Below are 9,036 nucleotides of genomic sequence, written 5' to 3'. Positions count from 1 at the left end.
TAGGACAACAGACCGAACCGGCAGGGAGTGACCCCGTCTTCCCACAGTCCACGTTTCCCTGTAGTGCACAGCTGTGTGCCCGGCTTTTACCTGTAAGAATGATACTTAAAAGGTGCCTGCACACACTCTCCAGGCAGGGCCAGGTCTTCCACAGGCTCCAGCTTCCAGCCCTGGCTCCTCTCACCCAACACTGCCCTTAGGAAGTCCCAGGGAAGGAGAAGCCCTGCCTCTGCTCCTCACTTGTTTGGGGATGTTTGCACCTCCCTGGTGAGGGCTTTTTTCCCTAAACGCTGATTTCATTCCCTTGGGTTGTCAGTTCTAACCTGTACAAAGAGGACAACAGAATCATCTTCATTGGCAGTGTGATGGCTACTAGTTGAAGAAACTTAGAAACATTTCCCCCTTCTTCACCCTGATCTCTGCCTCTCCGCATCCTCCTTCCCTGGTATGTATCAGGGGTGAGTCAGCCCTGGGTTGGCAGAATCGGGTCACTCCAGGTACCCAAGCCCCTCATGTTTGTGACAAACCTTGCTTGCCAAACATGGGGCCACACTGGGGTCCTGGCAGTCACTACAACCAGGATATGAAGGACAACTGGTAGGAGAACTGGGGAGGAAGAGTGGGTTGAGGGGACTCACCCCAATGCTGGGCAGTAGTAAGTGTGTGATTGGATGCAGTGTTTAATGTGTTGTGACCCAAGCTTGTCTCCTAGCAGGCCTAGAGTGAACTGTCCACAAGATACTCTCCTGTGGCACGGACCTCAGAAGGGCCCAAAGAACAGGCAACACAACCTCTGATGCCAGAAATACAAATATTTCTGTAGACTGACCCCACATGAAGCTCAAAATCTGTCAGGCCAGTCACAAATGAAGCGTCAAGTTTAGTAGATATCAGGTATTTGCTGGAATAAGTTTGGCCCCTCTTTTTTCATCTCTGAGAATTAGATTGGAGACTTCCAATGGTATAGATCTAAGCAAGACTCTGGATTACAGAGGGGAGGTCCAAGAGTAAATGACCCATGTCGTAATTCTCTGGGTTGCCCGCCACCCTCTCCCCTAGAATTGAAGCCTACCTGGACCTCACATGCCCTTCACCCAGAGTGAGGAAATGGAGACCAAAATACCCAAGGGCCTGACCTGACTCTTTCAGAGGTAGAAGACACTGGGGTGAGCTCCATGTTGGATTTTCTCAAGGGAGCCAAGCTACGAGACTGAAAGAATACAGGAGCCTGGTGAACAGCAGCATGGGACAGACTGATCTTCTATTACAATGTACCTAGCTTTGAGACATGGGCATGTTCTTAGTTTCTTTAAGCATCAATTCATGTTCTATAAATTAGGCTTATAAAGCACAGAAGGAACACCACCATATGCCCATAGTGGCTCCTGCCAATTCCCAATCAGATGCCCCTTCTCTGTCCTGTGTCTTGGGGATTCCTGATGCTTTCAGAAAGAAAAGGATTGGGACTCCTAGCCAAAAGCGAGGCCCTCCATAAAAGCCCCTTCAACTCAGGAACAGACAGACCAGAGACCTCTCAGGACCCCTGGAAGGTTGACTCTCTGGGCAGGATGCAGAGTTCAAGACGTAGCAGTGAATTCGCCAAAGGGAGGCCCCACAGGCAGGGAAGCACCCAGTTCCCTCACAGATGACTGTTCCCAAGGATGGCCTTCCATGTTTTCCCATGTGAGTGACTAGCAATTTCAGCCACCTCCCCAGGTGACCCCAGGATCTACATCCTGGGCCTGAAGTGCCATCTTCATGCGGTCTGCTGTAAAACCAGGCTAGTTGCATATACCAGAAGAACTCCCCACCCGCACTTTCCTGTTAAGAGCTATTCTCAAGGTTTACAAAGTAATCGTATCACTATCTATACTGTGAGACAACTGGATATTTTTTTCACTTTTAGTGAAAAGGGGAATAAAATAGAAAAATAAGACCTAACTAGTTAAGAACTTTGCCATATCATAGGATCATGCAAGGTGTCTCTTGCTCCCAACCTCTTTGAGATCAAGGACCGACCCTCACTCTTTTCTACAGTAACGATACATGACAGGGGGCCTCCCTAGTGGCACAGGGGGTTAAAGCTTCAGAGTTGAAGCTATCAGTGCCACTGCAGCATGAGTTTGATCCCCAGCCAGGGGGGTGACCCACATGGTGCAGGAGACCTCTCCTGACCCACCCACTGCTCCCCTCAGCAGTGTACTTCGTTAGTCAGCCTGTTCTGCTCCCCACTCTGCCTCTAGTGAATCCTCTCACCCGTGTACCTCTGGCCTGTACCCCAGTTCTTGTATGCATAAATAAATAAATCTTTTTAAAAAGATACATAACAGTTACCAAGTTCGTATTCCTCCCCCCATCTCTGACTTCCTTGTCTGTACCCCCATTTCTCCCCTATCCCAGCCTTTACCACTCCCTGTCTAACTTTTATCAAGAGTGCACTTCCTCAGGTCCCATCCCATTATCACCTATCTAAAAAGCTACCTACAATTAAACCCATGATTCTCAACCTTGACTGCAGATTTTAATCACCTGGGAAGCTTTGAAAACATAGCAATGTCCCAGACCCACCCCAGACTAATTAAAGCAGAAACTTCCTAGGTGTGGTCCAGGTATTGGCCTTTTTAGAATCAGTGATTCTAACACAAAAGTCACTGGATGAGCGCCCTTCCCTCCTTGCTCAGGACCATTCCATCCACTCTGTTCATTCTTGCCTGGATAACTCCACCTCTTCTCTCACCTTTGCCTAAGCAGACTTACTATAAAATACCTTCCTTCACACCTGCCTTTGCTCCAGCCCTGTGTTTCCTTTTCTCTCCCTTCAGCCAAGATTCTTAAAAGAGTGGATCCCTCATTTCTGTCCTCCCCTAGTCCCTTCAGCCCTCCGCCCCCCACAACTAGCCATCCTTCATGGTCTTCCATCTTCCTGGTTTCAACTACTGGTATTCCAGAAATGAGCCTTTGGCCCTTTATTCTTCACCCCAGGGGCTTTCCCACAGCAGAAAGCCACTGTCATTCTCTCGTTTGGCTTCACCATGCTCACCTACAAATGCTCCAAATCCATCAGACTCACTCACATTCCTGGACATCAGACTCACATTCCCAACTTCCTCCTGGACTTGCAACTTACTCTTTCTCTCGGGTCTCTAAATGGAAAGATTTTTTTTCTTCTATTTATTTATTTTTGTGTAGAAGAACTGGGGTACAGGACAGAGGTGCAGGGGGTGAGTGTATTTTCCAGAGACAGAGTGGGGAGCAGAACAGGCCGATCTACTGAAATATACTGCTGAGGGGAGCAGTGGCCAGGGACTGAACTCAGGCCACAGTGGAAGTAGCTGATGTGTGACAGAGCTGAGGCCTAACCCCTAGGCACCAGGGAGGCCTCTAAATGGGATAGATTTAAAGGGAACATGCTATCTTCCTAAGCCTCTCTGTGGCTTATTCAGATTTTCACTTCCAAACTTGTATCATTCCCTTCCAATCTCATTTCCTGTGGCCAACATGATTTTTCTGATTGGGGAGTCAGACTGTTCCTTCCTTTCCCAAAATAGCCCAATGGTTCCCCATTGTCTGTAAGAGAAAGTCAAAGCTTGTCAGTGCTCTGTGTAAGGACTGGGGTCCCTGATTCTCTCACCCCTGCCACGGCCTCATCCCCATTTGTTCCCTGTGTCTTCAAAGTCCAAACATTCAATACATTCAACACATGTTTTCAAGCTACACCCATCTCATTGCCAACTTGGGACTCCATGGCCGCCTCCATCTTCATTTGGTGTTTCCCTGCCTAAAACGCCACCGCCAACTGCTTTGCCTAGAAAGTTCTATTCACCCTTAAAAACTCAGGGCCCTTAAGTCCCAGTGCTATCCCTGCTGAGGCCTGAGTCTGATTCTGGACTAGTGAGCCTATTCATGATTCACACACCTGGAACAGCAGACCTCTCCTGTCCAGCCTCCCGCTGCTCCCCTCAGCAGTGTATTTCAGTAGAGTCACCTGTTCTGCTCCCCACTCTGTCTCTGGTGAATCCTCTCACCTCCTGGCTTGTACCCCAGTTCTTCTTTGCATAAATAAATAATTTTTTTTTAAAAAACAGAATCAGATGTGACCTTCTCTCTGAACCTTCCCCAAACTTTTCCAACAAAGAAGTCAGTAGTCTCCTCCGCCGAAAGCCTTCTTTGTGCTCCCAGAGTGCTTTATTTTAAACATGTGGTAATTTCTTATTTACATACCTGTCTGCCCAGCTAACCTATCGACTTCTGAAACAGAAGAAACTATTTTATCCATATTTCCACACCCAGAACAAAAGCCTTAAGTCATGGAGTATTGGGGGGTATGTTTTCTTCTATGTATTTTATGGTTTCAGGTCTTTTACTACGTCTTTCATCCACTTTGAGTTCATTTTGGTGCATGGTATGAGACAGTGGTTTCATTTTATTCTATTGCATGTGGCAGTCTAATAGTCCCAACACCATTTATTTATTTATTTATTTATTAAAAGATTTATTTATTTGTATCTACAGAACTGGGGTACAGGCCAGAAGCTCAGGGGCGGCGAGAGGCTTCACCAGAGACAGAGTGGGGAGCAAAACAGGCAGATCTACCAAGTACACTGCTGAGGGAAGCAGCGGACGGGTCAGGAGAGGTCTGCCGCGCCATGTGGTCACCTCCGGGGCAGGCGGGAATTGAACTCATGCGGAAGTGGCTTTTAGCTTCTTCTTCTTCTTTTTTCTTTTTTTTAAAGATTTATTTATTTATTTATTCATACAGAAGTGGGGTACAGGCCAGAGATGCGGAGGGTGAGAGGATTCACCAGAGACAGAGTGGGGAGCAGAACAGGCAGATCGACAAAGTACACTGCTGAGGGGAGCAGCGGGCGGTCAGGAGATATCTGCCACACCATGTGGTCACCTCTGGGGCAGGTGGGAATCGAACTCATGTGGAAGTGGCTTTAGCTTCTTAGTGCTGTGCTTTAACCCGCTGCGCCACCAGGGAGGGCCCCCAACACCATTTATTAAAGAGAATTTCTTTGCTCCAGTATATATTCATTCCTTTGCCATAAATTAGTTTCCATATATGTGTGGGTTTATTTCTGGGTTCTCAATTCTATTCTACTGGTTTACATGTCTGTTTTTGTCTCAGTACCATGCTAGTTTAATTATGGCTCTACAATACAGTTTAGAGTCTGGAAGTGTAATACCACCACTTTCTCTTCTTTTCATCAGTATAGCTTTGGCTACTTGGGGTCTTTTGTGGCTCCATATGACTTTCAGTAATGTTTGTTCCATTTCATTCTTGAAGAATGCCATTGAATCTTTTTATTGGGATTTCATTAAATCTGTAAATTGCTTTGGATAGGGTGGCCATTTTGTTTAAAGATCTATTTTTATTTATTTATGCATACAAGAACTGGGGTGTAGGCCAGAGGTGTGGAGAGGGTTAGAGAATTCACCAGACAGAGTGGGGAGCTGAACAGGCAGATCCACAGAAGTACACTGTTGAGGGGAGCAGCGGGGCAAGACAGAAGAGGTGTGCTGCGCCATGTGAGTCAGCTCCTTGGTTGGGAATTTAACTCATGCTTCAGTGGCTGGCAATAGCTTCATAGTGCTGAGACTTTAAACCCTGCACCACGAGGGAGGCCCTTATTTCCTTTCTTGTTGTGATTGTAAATAGGATGGTTTTCTTAATTCTTCTTCAGCTCATTGTTTACATATAGGAAGGAAACCGATTTTTGTGTATGGACTTTGTAACCTGCCACTTTGCTGAACTGGTATGTTGTTTTAATTTCTTTTCTGTGGAGTTTCAAGGTTCTCTATGTATATGATTATGTCATCTGCAAATAATGATAACTTTACTTCTTTCCCAATTTGGATTCCTTTTATATCTATTGTATTCTATTGCCTGATTGCTCTATGTTGAACAGTAGCGGTAAGCTGGACATCCCTAGTTTTGTACCAGCTCTTAGTGGAAAGATTTTCAGCTTTTCTCCATTAAGAATAATGGTAGATGTGTGTCATACATGGCTTTGTTAAGCTACGTTCCATTTATCACACACTCTCTGAAGGTTTCATCATAAATACATGTTGAATCTTATTAAATGCTTTCTTGGTATCTATTGATGTGATCATATGATTTGTATCTTTCTTTTTGTTGATGTGATGGCAATTCACTACACTGAATGATTTTTGGATGTTGAACCATCCCTGTATCCCTAGTATAAATTCCCCCCTAGTGGTGACATATAATCCTTTTACTGCATCATTGGGTTCAGTTTGCTAAGATTTTGTTGAAGATTCTTTCATCTGCATTTATTAAGGAGATCTGTCTGTAGTTTTCTTTTGCTGTTGTTGTCTTTGTTTGGTTTTGGTACTAGAGTGATGTTGACCTCATAAAATGTGTTTAGAAGCACACTTTAATTTTTCATGTAATGTTGTAAAACACAAATGCTGACTTGGCATATATTCATATGTAAACTCTTCTCTCACACCGACAATTCAACAGATTGGGAATTCCAGAAGAACTGCTATCATCATTCTATGGAACATACTGTGTATTTCAAAAGTTTATTCTAGTGCATTTCTTCTTTTGTACTCTAAAACATCTTCATTGTGTTGTTTGATGAGCTAGAGCCACAGAAAGGTGGCAGTGCCCAAGGTCACATTGTGTGGTGGTGCCTGCAGGTAGCACACTGGCCTTGCCTGGGCAGCAGAAGCACTTTGGAACCTGGAGGGACCTTGAGCCAGGAGCAGCAAGGCAACCCCTAGTGTCGCCATTTTGCCCTTCCAGTTCTGCTGTGCCTCTTTTAGCATCTCATGTTTCCTGGAAATCTGTGTGTTCCTTGGCTATACTTAACTCACTGCAGTACCTACCTCCATTGCCACATAGTATGTTCTTTCCCCCTGTATCTTGTTCTTTCTCTGCATGTCTCTGTCCAAATTTTCATCTTCTCTTGGGACAGCAATTACATTAGATTAAGGCCCACTTTACTCCAATGTGACCTCATCTTTAATTACATCTGCACAGACCCTCTTTCTAAATAAGATCACATTTACTGGGGTTTAGGGTCCTGACATATCTCTTGGGGACACAATTTAACCCATAATGTGAGCAATGAACACAAAAATATATAAATTTAAAATACCGTTTATAATAGCATCAAAAAATATAAAATACTTAAGGATAGATCAAAAAAGATGTGCATTGAAAAAGCACAAAACATTGCTCAGATAAATTGAAAAAGAGATGAATTAGTCGAAAGATATTCTTCATTCATGGATTGGAAAACTCAATATTGTAGAGACTTTAATTCTAAAGATGAATTGGTTTGTTGAAAACAATCCACAGGAGCCATATTTTAAATAGAAATTGATGCTGGCTCTAAGCATTAAGTGGAAAAATAAAGGATCTAGAACAGCCAAACTTTATTTCAGTTAAAAAAATTATATAAATTTGAGGTTTATTATAAAACTATTGTCTCTATATAAAAAGACAATATAGTTCAGGCATTAGATCAAGGGGATAAACAGATGAAGGGAACAGAATATGGAGTTCATAAATTGATCCAAATATGGTCAATTAATCTTTGATATATGTGCAAAAGAAATGCAGAGAAAGGATAATTTCCAATGTAAAACAGTTGGGGATCTATGCAGCAAATAAAAAAAAAGGAGTAAGAAAGGGCAGGTGTGAAAAGAATATAGACTTATAGGTGGTTAGAAACAGTATATGTTGATAATGATTTTTGGGGAAAAATTTGCAAATGTCTATCAAAATATCAAATGTACATTCTCTTTAATACATCAGTTGCATTTCTAAAAATCTACCCTCCAAAGATATTCACATAAGCATACAAATAAATACGTGCAATGATATATGCTACATTGCAGTATAATTAATAACAAAAGACTGGAATTAACCTAAATATCCATCAGCAGGAGGATGGTGATGTGAATTATAATACATACACACTCTACACAGGAATTTAAAAAGCAAACTACACATCTGAGGCGCACAGCAGGGAGGGGGAGAAAGGGGGGGTCAAAGCAGGAGGGAAGAGCACAAGGGATGGTGGGTCACAGATGTTGTGGTAGATGTGTGGGGCTATACCTGAGGGGGGAAATCAAATAGTCTATAAAAATGAACAATGGTGTAAGAAACTTTAAAAAATTTCATTAACAAATAAAATAATAAATAAAAATTAAAAGTGAAGTTAGTTTGTATGTACAGATATAAAAGGATACAATGTATTGTTGGCAAAATAGTAAGTAGCAATACATATTAAGTTCCATAAAGTTTAACAGTAAACATGCAATATAATTTTAAATGTATAATTTTTAATGTATGTATAAAGTGTAAAGTCTGGAAGAATATAGACAAAGTGGTTATTATGGATTACTTTCAGGGAGGGATGTATAAATTGGTACATAAGGGTTACACTTTCACCTCAAGTCCACCTACTTCAAGATTCTTGAATTTGTTACAAGTAGCATGTTACTTTGTTAATTTTTTAAATTGTTGGAAATGGTTCACCCATGGCTTCCACTGGAGTAAACAAATCTGACAGCTTCTGGAATGAAATAACATATGAGAACAGTTATGAACAAGTACTTGTTCTTTAAGCCAACGGTAACAGTAACAAGCGCATGTGGGAAACACTCAGCAAACCCATGTGGAAGATGAGGACAGGGCTGTGTTCTAGGAGGCCTCTGCTCCCTGGCTGTGCGCTGCATGCGTTGGGTAAAGGGAAGTCCTTTAGGGAAGTCCTTTATCTCTGGACCAGCTTGGCCCCGGCCATAATGGAGATGAAAAAAGCAGGGCAGCACAGGTGCAAATCCAGAAACAGGTCCCTGTCACTGTTAGAAGGTAAAATGAGTGGATGTTGATGAGGTGCGAGTGAGAGCGAAAGAACACTGGTGGTGCTGATGACTTCCTGTGGAGGACAACAGGGAAAAGTAGGGCTGAGGGGAGGAGAGGGAGGAGGCCGGTTTGGGGTGTGTGGGGGTGGAGAGGCCCAACTCTTTAGCTACATTCTCAGAGAGCTTGCCTCC

This window comes from Condylura cristata, unplaced genomic scaffold (assembly GCF_000260355.1).
Source record: "Condylura cristata isolate star-nosed mole 26May11 unplaced genomic scaffold, ConCri1.0 scaffold00024, whole genome shotgun sequence".
Lineage (NCBI taxonomy): Eukaryota > Metazoa > Chordata > Mammalia > Eulipotyphla > Talpidae > Condylura > Condylura cristata.
This window is presented reverse-complemented; position numbering follows the sequence as displayed.